The following is a 14,707-nucleotide window of genomic DNA, read 5'->3' on the forward strand; positions in this document are numbered from 1 at the left end:
CCTATTTTGTTTTCCATGTCTTATGCCAGTTCTTTTGAAAACGCCTGTACGATATACGTTTCTGTTCACCCCACATGGACATTAGTTAAAAAGAAAGGGGAAATTGTTGGTATGCATGAGACCCCTTCTGTTTCATTTGGTTTAAATCCCCCCTGCTTAACACTATTCTATTTATATAACCGCTGTTAACAAGCACCTCCCTCCAGGGCATTGGTTCAATCCCCACTGTTTCATGAAATGTTTTTGCTCCACCCCCCCTCCTTGTCACACCCTGATCCCCTCTTTGTCACACTCTGATTTTCACCAGTCACTTTTCTCTCCACCCTCTCTACGTCGTCACATCTTGTTTCCACCCAAATATCACTTGCTATCATTTTATCTTTACGTTCCTGAATATTTAACAATTTGTTCTGTTTTATATCTTAATGCCTTCCAACAACCAGGTTTCAGATACTAGCATGATGCCAACCTAATTTCCCTTGGCAGATGATCCTGTAACCCCACCAGCCCAGAGCCCTATCCCACTAGGGAAAAATAGAAACAGGCTGAGGATCAACCTGCCAATGTCCATGTCCAGCAGAGAAGCAATTACAGAAGCTAGACCTCCCAACTTCTGTACCCCATAAAGATCTTTTTGGTCCATACTCCCAGAGGGGTAAAGAGTAGGGAAGCCTCCAGTGGAGGAGATGGGATACAGAACTCTGGCAGTGGGAATTGTGTGGAATTGTATCTCTCTTTTCCAACATTCTTGTTATCTTGTTGATCATTATTAAATTACTAATTTTTAAAAAAAACATGTATATCTGAATTTCCATAGCAGTTTAAGTACTATTCTTACATCACTTACACCACACCGTTCTATGTTATAGTATATGTATATGTATGTATACAATCCTTTGCCATTCCTTAATACTTTTATGTAGCATTTAGAACAGCCTATATATTTTTAAGATCAATTCATTTAATGATATGAACAATTGTAGGCCAGGGGTATTAATGATATGAACAATTTTAGGTAGGGGTACATGTGAGGTCCTAGGTTCAATCTATGGCACCACCAACAACTAAAGCTGAGTGGTGCTGTGGTCGAATAATAATAATAAATATTTGCTCAGTTAAATATTTGCACATACTTTTGCACATTATACTATAAATTTCTTGACGGCAAAACTTACTATGGTACCTCCTGCCCACATAGTATTAACTTCTCTCAACCCAGGTAAACACATTGCATTCAATATGATTTCCAAGCACACAAAAGTATGGAAATAATTTGGACATCATTTATAATTTTAATAACTGAATATCAATCCCAAACATGCTATATCTTGCCTTACAAAAGCATGTCTTTCACTGTTTTTTAAGTTGTGATGGGAAAAACTATCTATATAGTCAAATTTACATTTGAAAGTGTCTTAGACTTACCAAGAACTATGGTGGTGATAAGAGGGGTGGGGCACAAAACTTGAGTGGTGGATGCAGTGTGGAACGATACCCCTTCTAACTTACAATCTTGTAAATCATTTTAAAATCACTAATAAAAATAGTGTTTAAATCCATAAATATATACATGAAAAGTCTCTTAGAAAGGTGCCACACTGCCGAAGTTCTTTATATTAGTCTCTTAATAAGTCTAGAAAACCTGTTGTTCTTTTTAGTGTTACAAGACACATGCTTACAGAAAGTCAAATGAGGTCACTGGCTCACATCTTGTAAGACAATGATTTGTCTTTAGATCCTGGAATTCATTGCAGCTGGTGAAGATGCACACACAATGAGATGCAGGTGGCAGCTATAAACTGTAATCAACTGCCAGGACTAGATCCCTATTTCCTACCCCCATATCACTTGCAGAATATACTTAATCAAGTGTGGCATATAAACTTGCCTGAATTTTCATGCTACCAAACTGCACTGAATCTGAAGATATTGACAACATCATATATAACTGTATATGTCACTAGAAAAATTCTAATTCTGTTCATTAAGCCATGACATGCTATCAGTTATATGGCTGTCAGAAAAGTCATGATGCATTTGCTTTGAAAAACATAGAAAAAAAAATCATGACTTTTCCAGAAACCAATAAGAATTTTAAATTTAAAAAATTGTACTTAAAAGCAATAAATACAATATTAGTTTTCTTAAACCAAATTGTAAGATATTTAAGGATAGATAGATAGACAGACAGACACAGAGTTTCATGCCTGAGACTCTAAAGTCCCAATTTCAATCACACTACAGAGCCGGTAGAGCATAATCTTTTGTTGGTTTTAACAAATTACATGTTTGTAAAAGTTGAGAATTTTCCCATTAAGGTAGGAAACATTCACTTTACTGAAAGTCATAATGAATCTATACATTATGTTACTAGGATAAGTTTAGAAAACATTTCAAAAATCAAACACTTGTGCATATTCTTTATTAGAAATACAAAACCCAAAGCATAAAACATTTTGATCCTCAATATTCACTTGTAAAAAAAAATACGAACTTGATAGTATAAATCCCATGAGTAATCTGGAGTAACAGGTTGACCTGACAGGCATGAGCAGCACCAAGAAAGGCAGCAATTGGCCAAATGTATTATGCTTGCTATTTATATATGAACTGCCTGGGTTGGAGTCATTTCAACCTCTCTCCTTTTATTCCTGCTCTGCCTACAGGGATAATGCCTGCCTATGTTTCACCACTCTTCAATTCTCTATTGACTGAATTCTATCTCTCCATTCCATTCCTCAGAATCCAACCAAGGAACAAAGTATTATGAGACCTACAAGTCTAAGACTAACTCAACCTGTTTCATAAGAGGACAAAAGTGATCACTATGATGAAATTAAACATCTTACTTTCTTATTTTATTTTATTTTATTTTATTTTATTTATTGCCTCCAGGGTTATCACTGGGGGCTCAGTGTCTACACTATAAATCCACTGCTCCTGTGGCCAACCTTACTTCTTTATAACTATAGTTCAACAGGTAAAAGAGAACAAATATAGACTACTGGATTTCCAGGCCTACATCTTATGCTTCTGCTTTTGTTACAAAGGACTATGAGTCAGATATTATTTTCTGTTGACATGTAGATAGATCTAACCATCTTTTAAGTCTTGGTTCTCAGTCCACCTCCTTTGCCTCAATACCCAGTTGTTATGCTTTTGGGAAGACTGAGGACTATTCCTAAGGCTTATCAGAGATTGATATAGCCTTGACTTTGAAACATAGAAAATAAAACAGAAACAAGTCTAATGCAGCTAAGACATTTAATGACCTTGAGAGAATTTACTTATCTTAAACTTTTTTTGAATATTTATTTCCTTTTTGTTGTCCTTGTTGTTTTATTGTTGTAGTTGTTACTGATGTCATTGTTATTGGATAGGACAGAGAGAAAAGGAGAGAGGAGGGGAAGACAAAGAGGGGGAGAGAAAGACAGACACCTCCAGACCTGCTTCACTGCTTGTGAAGCAACTCCCCTGCAGGGCTCGAACTGGCATCCTTAAGGCGGCTCTTGCACTTTGCACCACATGCATTTAACCTGCTGCACTACCGCCCGACTCCAGAGAATTCACATATCTTATGACTCAGCAATATCATTCCTAGGCATGAAGAAGGCCTGAAAACACTGATTCGAAAGGATACACACATACACACAGACACACACACACACACCCTTTGTCCATACCTTCACTATTCACAATAGTCAAAATAAATAATCAACCTAGCCACCACTGCCATATTACTGAATGAAGAAGTTATGGGATATATACTCAACAGAACACAACAACTAAAATAAATAAGACTGTATTATTTGGAACAAAATGAATGGAGATTACTAGAGTAAGTGTGCTCAGTGAAAAAGCAAAGAAATGAAAGACAAGCACCAGATGGTTTTGCTTATATGTAGAATATAGATAACTAAAGCAAACATACTTGCAAAAAAGATAGAAACCAGACTGTCTCTTAGACTTTATGAGAACTATGATGGTTATCAAAGGCGAGTGGATACAGGACTCTGGTATTGGACACAATGACTTAAACACATCATATATGGGAATAAAACCATATATATATATATATATATATATATATATAAGCTTATAATTTTGTAAACTACTTCTCAGTCACTACAAACATATTAAATTTCACAGATCAAATAACATATGACAAATAGATATCAATTTTGTGCTGAAAAGTAGAAGATAAAAAAAAATTAAGAGAACAGTATGTCCTCCTTTTAAGTGGATAAAGATTTCCACCAAACATCATTACTCTAGGTCACAGACTTTCTTGTCAGTTTCAGTACATATGATTAATGCTACATCATATGTTGAGATAATGTTAAAATAGGGACAAATACAGGACTTCACTTTCCTTAGGATCCTGAACTTCTAGAGTAGAAAAGGACATCAGTGGCCATTAACTCCACGCCAAACATCAAACAGATGAGGAAACTAAGATCGAAAGGTTGTTGTCCATGGCTGGTCTAATGCATTCAGTCACTGATTAAAAGCTAATGCATTGAATAAATGTGCTTTTAGTAAAGAACCCCAGCTACAGAGGCAGATCAGAGTTAAGAAAGAAAAGGAGAAAGAGAATTTTTATTCTTTTGGTATTTTGTGCAATGGGAGGCTGTACTGAGGGAGAGAGGGGGAAAAGCAAAGAATACAGACAAATAGAAAGCTAGCAGGGACACTTGAAATGCTGCCCAAAGAAACATTTTAAGAGACTGGGAGACCCACATAGTTATTGTTTAATGAAACCAGCTTGATATTTCAATATAAAAAGCAAGAATGGCTGAAAAGTGAGCAAGCATCTCATTAAAAAACACTCTTAAATTCCACTTTTCAGATCTCATCAGAATATCAAAGGAAATAGCACTTTTTTTCATTTATAAACTACCAGATATTCTTTTATGGTCATCTTTGATTTATTCTGAGGACCTTTCAGTATTTAAGTGTCAACTTTATCAGCTATGTGTCCTTATTCTGCATCTCTACACTCAAATATCTATTTAAATATACAAATTACTATTGCAATTTGTGTTTCAGAAAGAGAATAACTAGTTTAATGATGTGAATCTTAGTGCCTTTTCTTTTGAAAGGTTACCATGTTATGTGGGTATCTAACTACACAAATAATATGGACTTATCTTTCTGGGGGAAAAAATTAAATCCATCATACACAGTCCTCTTAGCAGAATCAACTTAATTTCATTTGACATTGTCCTTTCCAGAACTGCAAATTCGATGAACGCAGCAGGTCCTGATCTGGTTTTTAACAGATGGCCTCAACAATATGACAGTAATAGCATCTGACATGTGTTGTTTCAATGATCTCTTTTACTCTTGGAAAAGTATGGAAGCATTAGATCCCGTGTGTTCCTTCTGATTGTTATTTCTGGCACACACTTCTTGGCATATGTTATGATGAACCATTCATAACAAATTAAATTTTCATTAAGGTAAGAAAAAAAATCTTTATAATCCATAAGCCTATAATTTGTCTCAGTTCCCAAGGTAACATAGTCGGCTCAGAGGGGCCAGTTCCACAAATAATTGAGTGCGGGGCTGATTTGAGCTTTTTTTTTTTTTTTTTAAGGACTGGTTGTTTTGCAAAAGGGAAGGGATGTGAAAGAAGGATGAGAAAATCCTGGAATCTCAGGAATGGACAAAAGAAAGGAGACATCTGAGGACTGTGTGGCCTTGCTCAAAAAGCATTTTGCAGGGACACAAAAAAATCAGAGGATCCCAGGAAATACATCAAAGAGGCGAAGCCAACGCAATACTTAAATGGCACCACATGTGCTGGGTATGAAGACCAGCTGGGGCAGACAAATTCCTGAACCTTTAAGGTAAAGCTTTCGAGCTGATTGTAGCTGTAATTAACAGCTTCCTCTAACTGTGCAATGGAATTTTCCTGAAGGACTCGGGGGTTTTACTCACTTTTGGGTTTAGTAAAATGGGATTTCAGGCAGTGCAGAGCTTTCAACTCAAAAGTAGCTAAATCTGGTTAAAGCAGAAACATCAATGATTTTCAGTGAGCGTGCATCATAGAAATGTCTGAGCATCATAAACCACCACTGATTGCTTCTTTCAGAAGCAAACTGCAACTAAATGGGGACCAGAAGAGGCAAGGAAGCTAGACTAGGCCTCTCTCTTCCTGAGCTGGCACCTAAATTCCATATAATTTTCCCTATAATAAGGTAGTCAAGCCTACTTAGTCACTGGGAGACTACTTTCAGTGTACACTAGAGATACTGGCTACCATTTGGGAGGAATTTGAATTTCATTTTTCAGCTTGCCTCACCTTGATCACAATCTTCTCTTGGGGGATATTTCAGAAAATCTCTTCCTACCTTAGCTTTTGGCTATAATGCACTTCATTAGGCTCTTTTCAATGTTTACTTTCTACTGAAAACTGAGTTGAACTATGCACAGAAAGACCGAGGTCTAAAATAATGTTAAAAAAAAAATCCAGCTGACTATTAATTACCTTTTTATAATAAGTACATAAGTATTACCTACATTTGCAAATAAATACTTTGTGCTTCTCCACATAATTTCATGTAAGAATCCAAGGAGAAAAAGACAACTGTAAAAGAATCAGGTGAATGACACGGAGGAGTTTGTCAAGTGTTTCCTCTGCTTGACTGCTTACTAAAAAGAAAAAGAGGCTACAAGAGTAGCAGAAAAACTGTCAGTCTATTGAAGACCAGCTGCAAAAATATTTCACAAAATAAAGGAAGTCCCAGGAAATATATGTTCATGAGATTCAGTACTTTATCAGTGCTATCAAAGAAGTCAAAGAAATGAGGATTTCTATGAAGACAGAGGGTAAGAAAAAAAGAGCCGATGAGAGCATCTGGAAGGATCAAAGTAAATACACACTTGAGAAAGGAGCATCTGTAATGGAAAAGAGCAGCACATCCCCGGAACTAGTGGGTAGTAAGAGGGCTCAGCACCAAGTTGTGCTGAAAGTCTTGGAGAGACTCTCTATGACACTCCAGCCTAGTTGTTTAAATACCTTGGAAGACATTCAACATCTTTGAACAAGGTCCAAAATGAAGTCATCTTTTGTCAAAGTTAGATCTAAAGTAAATTTAGATCTGTAGCAAATTTTTACTGTGTTCCCTGGAAATCTCCTACGAAAGAAATGATAAGGCATAATCTTCTGATAAAAGTAAGACTATACTAAGTATTTTCATTTCAACTTGTATGTTAAATAGGACAATTCCTCTTTCTTGAAGGACATCTACACAAGAAACTATGATCAGCTTTCCGATGTGTTAAAGCCATAGTAAAGTGAAACTGAGGTAATATGTGTACTTTTTCTAAAAGACCAATCCTATACTAGAAAGAGAAATCTCATTAATTTATAAAAGCAAAATATGGAAACTGCATTTTCTAATCATAATGTAATTTTAAAAAGCTAATAACAAAATAAAATACAAATGCAATATTTCTAAATATTCAATGCAAGTTTGGAATAGATAGATATAGATATATAGATATACAGACATGGGGAAGCCAAAAACAAAATAAAAATGGAAATCTTGACAAAGCATAAATGTTCTCAACTTTCAAAGTAATAGCTGAACTAAACATTCAATGCAAGAAATTAAATTTAAATAGTATTCAAAACTGAAATCTGATTTTACCTCAAACTTCATTCTTTCTTTTTTTTAATATTTATTTATTCCCTTTTTGTTGTTGCCCTTGTTGTTTTATTGTTGTAGTTATTATTGTTGTTGTTATTCATGTCGTCATTGTTGGATAGGACAAAGAGAAATGGAGAGAGGAGGGGAAGACAGAGAGGGAGAGAGAAAGATAGACACCTGCAGACCTGCTTCACCGCTTGTGAAGCGACGAACCGGGATCCTTATACCAGTCCTTGCGCTTTGAGCCACCAGCACTTAACCCACGGCGCTACCACCTGACTCCGAACATCATCCTTTCTGCACCTTCACCTCAGTAGATGGCACCACTACCCAACTGCTTCAGTACCAAATCTATGTGACATCCTTGCTTCTGCCCTTTCCTTGTTGACTATAACTCACATTCTCTCCCCTCACTGCCACCTCCATACATTTACCAATGTCCACTCTCTCTCACAGCAATGACCAGCTTCTACTCTTGCGTCACTAGAAACCGCGCTATAGTTTCCAGAAGGTTCCTTTCCATATAAATTATATCACTGCTACTAAAATTATTCCCTCATTGTAGGCACTCTGAAATCCAAATTTCTCACCAAACTCATGCTTCAAAGACTACCCTGGAATCTGGAGTTTGACCCGAGGACATTGTTTTTTTATCCCACAGAGTATTTCAAATAATTTCCCCATTTTTACTGGGAAGTTAATAATTTACAGTTGTTCCCACCTAAGTACAATTTCTCATCTCCCTATGCATTGACTTCTCCCTATTTTTATTAGGAAATTGATAATTTACAGTTGTTCACAACTAAGTACAACTTCTCATCCCCCTGTGCATTATGTAATAGGACCTCAAGGTCCTCTTGGCCCCCTCCCTCCCTTTCCTTTCCCAGAGTCTTTTGCTTTAGTACAAAATACCACATCCAGTTCCCTCTTTGACCTTATTTCTCAAGTTCTTCCTATAAGCGATCATTCAGCATTTGTTCTCTGACTTATTTCACCTACCATGATGTCTTCAAATTCCACCCAAAAGGAGGCAAAGGAGATGATGTCATCATTTTTATCAGTTGAGTAGCATTCCATTGAGTAGCATACAATTTTCTTAGTCTCTCATCTATTGTTGGACATTTGGGTTGCTCCCAAGTTTTGGCTATTACAAATTCTATGAACATAAGTATTATATGCACAGATCTATTCTGACATGTGTGTTTGTTTCCTTTGGATAAATCCCCAGAGAAAAATTGCTAGGTCATAGGGTAGGTCTATTTCTAATGTTCTGAGAAATCTCTAGACTGTTTCCACAAAAGTTGGATCAATTTACATTCCCACCAGCAATGTAGAAGTGTCTGTCCCTCCCTTTCCCCACCTCCTGTAATTGTTGCGTCTGTCCTTCCTAATGTATGACATTCTCATAGGTGTAAAGCGGTATTTCATTGTTTTGTTTGCATTTCTCTGATAAACACTATCTCATTTGTCTGTTGGTCCTCTAGATCTCTTGCTCTGTGAAGTTTCTGCCCATGTCCTCTCTCCATTTTCTAATGAGGTTGTTTTGAGTTTGATGCTATTGCAGTTGTTGCTAAGTTTACTGAGTTCTTTCTATATTTTGGCTATCAGTCCTTTATCTGAAATATGTTGTATAAAGATCTTCTTGCATATGCAGCTATCAAGGACAATGAACCCACCCTCTCTGACCCATCTTGGTCAGAGCTAGAAGGAATTATGTTAAGTGAGCTAAGTCAGAAAGATAAAGATGAGTATGTGATGATCCCACTCATCAACAGAAGTTGACTAAGAAGATCTGAAAGGGAAACTAAAAGCAGGACCTGACCAAATTGTAAGTAGGGCAATTTGTGGTGAGGGGTAGACATGCAGCTTCCTGGGCCAGTGGGGGGTGGGAGTGGGTGGGAGGGATGGGTCACAGTCTTTTGGTGGTGGGAATGGTGTTTATGTACACTCCTAGTAAAATGTAGTCATATAAATCACTAGTTAATTAATATGAGAGGGGGAAAATTAATTGTATGTCTCAAAGTTTTTCAAAACACAAACTGAATCTTTTCAATATATAGGCTGTGTCATTGATATGCAGACTCTCTCAAAAGCCTAGACCAAGTAGATGAGAAGCAACCAATAGCACAGCTATATACAAGATATTGGGTACTGTACAGCAAACCCTAACAAAAGGACTTTTCAAAGTTAACCCAATTACCAAATAATGTGATGATAACATTAACTATCGATTGTCTTTTGGAACCCTAAGACAGCAGGAACCTCACATCTCCACTATAGAGCCTCTACTTCCCCTAGTCCTGGAACCCTTGGATAGGGCCCACTTTCCCGTATGCTTCTCCCAATCCATATCAAATAATATTGCATCTGCCGATCACAGCCTAACCAACGCAATGATTGCCACCTCAACATGCTTCACTTCAGACTGTGTCCAGAGACTTCACGTGTGGAATGACAACCTTTCAGCTTCATTACTCGGGTGAGACCTTTCCTTTCATAGTATACTCTAATTCCATCCCAGGTGGTTCACTTTCTAACAAAGTCCCAAAACCTAGATATACACCAGTTTCTGTGAGAGAGAGCATATGTTCACACGTATACGTAAACTACTGCAAAATATATACCTGAAAGCAGGACTACACTAGAGTTTGCAGTGAGTACCCCCCTAACACTTCCTCTCCACTATTCCAAGCTTTGGGTCCATGAATGCTCAACAATTTGTTTGGCTTCGTATGTTAACTCTCTTTTCAGTCACCAGGTTCCAGATGTCATCAGGATGCTGGCCAAGCTTCCCTGGACTAAAGACCCCACCAATGTGTCCTGGAGCTCAGCTTCCCCAGAGACACACCCTACTAGGGAAAGAGAGAGGCAGACTGGGAGTATGGACCGACCAGTCAACGCCCATGTTCAGTGGGGAAGCAATTACAGAAGCCAGACCTTCTACCTTCTGCAACCCACAATGACCCTGGGTCCATGCTCCCAGAGGGATAGAGAATGGGAAAGCTATCAGGGGAGGGGGTGGGATATGGAGATTGGGTGGTGGGAATTGTGTGGAATTGTACCCCTCCTACCCTATGGTTTTGTTAATTAATCCTTTATTAAATAAAAAAGAACAAAAAAGATCTTCTTGCAGTCTGTAGGGTGTCTTTCTGTCTAGGTGATGCTACCTTTGCTGTGCACAAGCTTTTCAATTTGACATAGTTCCAGTAATTTATTTTTGGTTTTGTTTTCTTTGCTGTTAGATGAATTTCTGAAGATGTCACTGAATTATAGATAACGAAGTGTTTTTTTTCCTATGCACTTGATAGTTCCTAAAATGATATCCATGTCCTTGACCCACCTATTGTTGACGTGCATGATGATATGGGAGAGAGGGGATCCAATTTCATTTGTTTTCAAAAGGATTTTTAATCCAACACCAACATTTTAAAAGGATACTACATATTAAAAGTGGAAATTTCTCAATTTTATGGGCCAGGTGGTGGCACACCTGGTTAAGCACACACATTATAGTGCTCAAAGACCCAGGTTTCAAGCTCCTGGTCCCCACCTGTATGGGGAAAACTTCATAAGTGGTGAAACAGGACTGCAGGTGTCTCTCTGTCTCCCTCCCTCTCTATCACTCCTTCCCCTCTCAATTTCTCTCTGTGTCTAATAATAAATAAATAAAAATATTTTTTAAAAAAAGAAATTTCTCAATTTTCTTGGAGACTTGAAAATCAAGTCTAAACTGGACCAATGCTTCCATGTGGTGAATGACCATGACTCCTACACTCCTACCATTGCATCTTCTCTGCAGGCCCTTGTGAACATATCAATAGTTCTTTATCATCAAGCATACATAGTCTTTTTTTCATGTTACAGTCATGAATATTTTTATATCTCTTATAGCATCATAAAATAAAGTCTGGCTGAGAGAACCACATATTTCTTACCCCTTGGGCATTTTGTTTGCTTATAATACCTGTTTCAAAACGGAAACGTATTGTCTGAAAAGCATATACTTAAAGTTTCAGTTATGCAGGATAAATAATTTCTGGAGATTACAATATAGCATCACGTTTATAATTAATGGTATCATATTGCATGCTTAGCATTTGCCTATAGGGATAGGTCTTACATTAAAGTATTACCATGCCAGAGTGAAGTAATAATAGCATAAATGAGGAGGAGGAACAAGAGCAAAAGGATGAGGAAGAGAGGAGAAAGAGCAAAGAGAAGCATGAGAAGGAGGAGGAAACTGTACCAAGTGATAAATGTATCTACTGCCTTCGTGCTGGTAACAGTTTCATAAGTATATGCTTGGCCCCAAACTCATATATATATATATTAAATAAACCTTTATTTTTTTAATGTGATGTCAGAAATAAAAGCAGCACTGAGCTACTTCCTAGTCCACCATTTTCTCTATTTTCTTAGAATGAAGGAGTTACACATGTACCAACTGCTATATTTTACCGTTGGCTGTAAACCGTAAATCCCTCCAATAAAGAAATAACAACAAAAGGGATGAATATAAACAAATAAAATTTTTTTTAAAGAGAGAATGAGAGAAAGAGGGTGTACTCCCACTGCTCCCATGTGACGCTGGGGATCTCAAACATGTCAGGCAAGAATTCCACCACCTCCTTGCTCCTAAAGATAATTTCTTTCTGGTCAACCATATCTCAATAAAGTGATTAAATTTTCTTTCACTTTACATATTAATAAATGAAAAGGAGGAAGGAAGGGAGGGACGGAAGGAGGGGAGGAAGGAGGTAAAGGAGGGAAGGAAGTGAAGAGGGAAAGAAGGAGAGAAGGTAGATATAGGGAATGGGGAAAGCATAGAGCATGAAACAGAGACAAGATGAAAATTCAGATGAGTAATGAATGATGTAAGGGTGCTTAATACAACAGACTACAGTGCTAGAACTGATGGCAGAGGAGGACCTACTGGGGGTTGAATTGCTATGTGGAAAACAGGGAAATGTTATGCATGTACAAACTATCGTGTTTTCCTGTCAACTGTAAATTATTAATCCCCCAATAGAGGTTTTTTTCATTTTATATTAGCCTCTTTTTTCATCCTTTTTCACAACCATAAAAAACTCTGATGAGGATTTCATATACAACAAAAAAGCAAAAGTTTAGCACCAAGCAGTAACATGTTAATTTAAAAGTGTGCTTCAATTCTTCTTCTTCTCCTTCTCCTTCTTCTTTTTAATTAGGATATTGATTTATTGTGACTGATTAAGGGGACATCTCTGAGGCTCTCAGGAATTCAGGGCCCACCACTTGTCCAGCAAACCACGTCTGGGGACATATTTGACTCCACAGCCATCTGGGATGAGGTGCTTTTCAGCCACCATGTCTTCAAATTCATCTGCAGTAAACTTGGTGAAGCCCCAGTTCTTGGAGATTCTGGAATCCAAGGAACTTGAACGTGGCCCTGTGCAGGGCCTTGATCACATGATCCTTGTTCTGCAGCTTGGTGTGGGTGGACATGATGGCCTGGCTTATGTGGACTCTTGCCACAGTGCCCTGGGGCTTCCCAAAGGCACCCTGCATCCCTGTCCAGAGCCTATGGTTATGGATAGCAGGAGGTCAGGCATAATATGAATACAGAGCAAGAAGGGCTGTCTCCAAGGTCCCTTAGGGCAGCCTGTACAAACAACAGGCTGCATGCACAACCCAGGAGGCTGCTGTTTGCAGCCATTGCACACCAGGCACCATGGGAAGGGCAGCACGGTCAGCTTAACTAGCTTCAGAATAAAGAAATTTTTTAAAAGACTACAACTTTAGTTATTACATACATATTATATGTATTCAATTGCAGTTTTACATGTAGATTCAGGGGGGGAGGGAGGAACTATAGATTTCAAGCTCCTGTGGGGTGGGAACTATGTTATCTCTGATCCACATAATCCATTTGTAACATTTTTCAAAATCTCCCTATACACGAAGCAGCAAGAAATGATAATGCCAGTACATTGTTTTTAAATCCTTTTCTTTGTGAAACTGTTGGGAGAATCTTCCTACAGAAATTACATGTACTCTTCTATCTCCATGAGGTAGGTTGATGAAATGCTTTTATCTGCAATTCAAACAGGATGAATACAGATGTTAAGCGACTAGTCCATGTGATGTTCCTAGCTAGATTTCAGGTGACTCTCTATAATTATTTTGCCTTTCAGGTGGCTTTGGAAATTTCTCCTTCTCTATCCCAGTGGAGTGTTTGCATTGTCTGCCCCACTCCTGCTGCAGGGCTAATAGGTCTGTGATAGTAGACTACGAGGGTGTCATTAGCTTTTCCCCAGTCCATCAGCTCACCTTTCAGCCAAAAAGAACTTCAGCACAGTTGGTTAGAAGTTTCCTCGTTAATGTTCCCTTTTTCCCCACATACTCTGGTTTTCCTGAACTGAAGCTGTACATAGAATAATTCATCTGCAACCTCAAGATACGATTTGATCCATTCAAGCATCCCTCTATATTTGAGGTTATTTAGGACACGAACCAGATTTTCAATGACCCTTGAATGCAGAAAAACCAATAGTTCCGATGTAAATTGTCAGTCAACCCTTGTCTTCTGCTCAACTGAGACAGAAGAGATATTGAAATCTTAGATCCTCTCCCACCAAGTCAATCCATGTAAATAAAACTACAGTCATTCTGTCCTATTATAAATAAAATAAACCTAGAAGTCAAGAAAGTTGAATTTTAGACCTAACTCTGCTATAACTTACTATTTATTTGTGAAGCAAAAAATAGCACAAGTTGTGCAAGCTGACACAGAGGAAGTTTTTCAACTTCTCAGAGTTATTTGTAAAATAAACATACTACTATTTAATTCATAAAGTGATTACAGAAGGTCAGATGAATTTCTTGTAAAAAGCGATGAGCAGGTAGCAGTCAATAATATGTTTCTTTTCTTGTAAAAGGGGCTTACATCACTACTTTTGCTTGCATTTCATGTTTCTATTACTTTTCCCAAGGTTTTATAAGTGGTATGTCCTAGCCTTCAATTTCTCAGTTACAAATACTTAACTCACACCTGTGAACTGAACATAACT

At 37.7% G+C, this 14,707-nt stretch overlaps 1 non-coding gene across 1 annotated transcript; it reads right to left on the reverse strand.

Moving 5' to 3' along the window:
• Positions 1-13,271: 13,271 nt before the first annotated feature.
• On the reverse strand, positions 13,272-13,405 carry LOC132539661 (small nucleolar RNA SNORA70). The gene has a single exon (XR_009550992.1). It is a non-coding gene; the product is annotated as a small nucleolar RNA SNORA70 (small nucleolar RNA).
• Between the last annotated feature and the right edge of the window lie 1,302 nt (positions 13,406-14,707).

This window comes from Erinaceus europaeus, chromosome 7, assembly GCF_950295315.1.
Source record: "Erinaceus europaeus chromosome 7, mEriEur2.1, whole genome shotgun sequence".
In the NCBI taxonomy this organism is placed as follows: Eukaryota; Metazoa; Chordata; class Mammalia; order Eulipotyphla; family Erinaceidae; genus Erinaceus; species Erinaceus europaeus.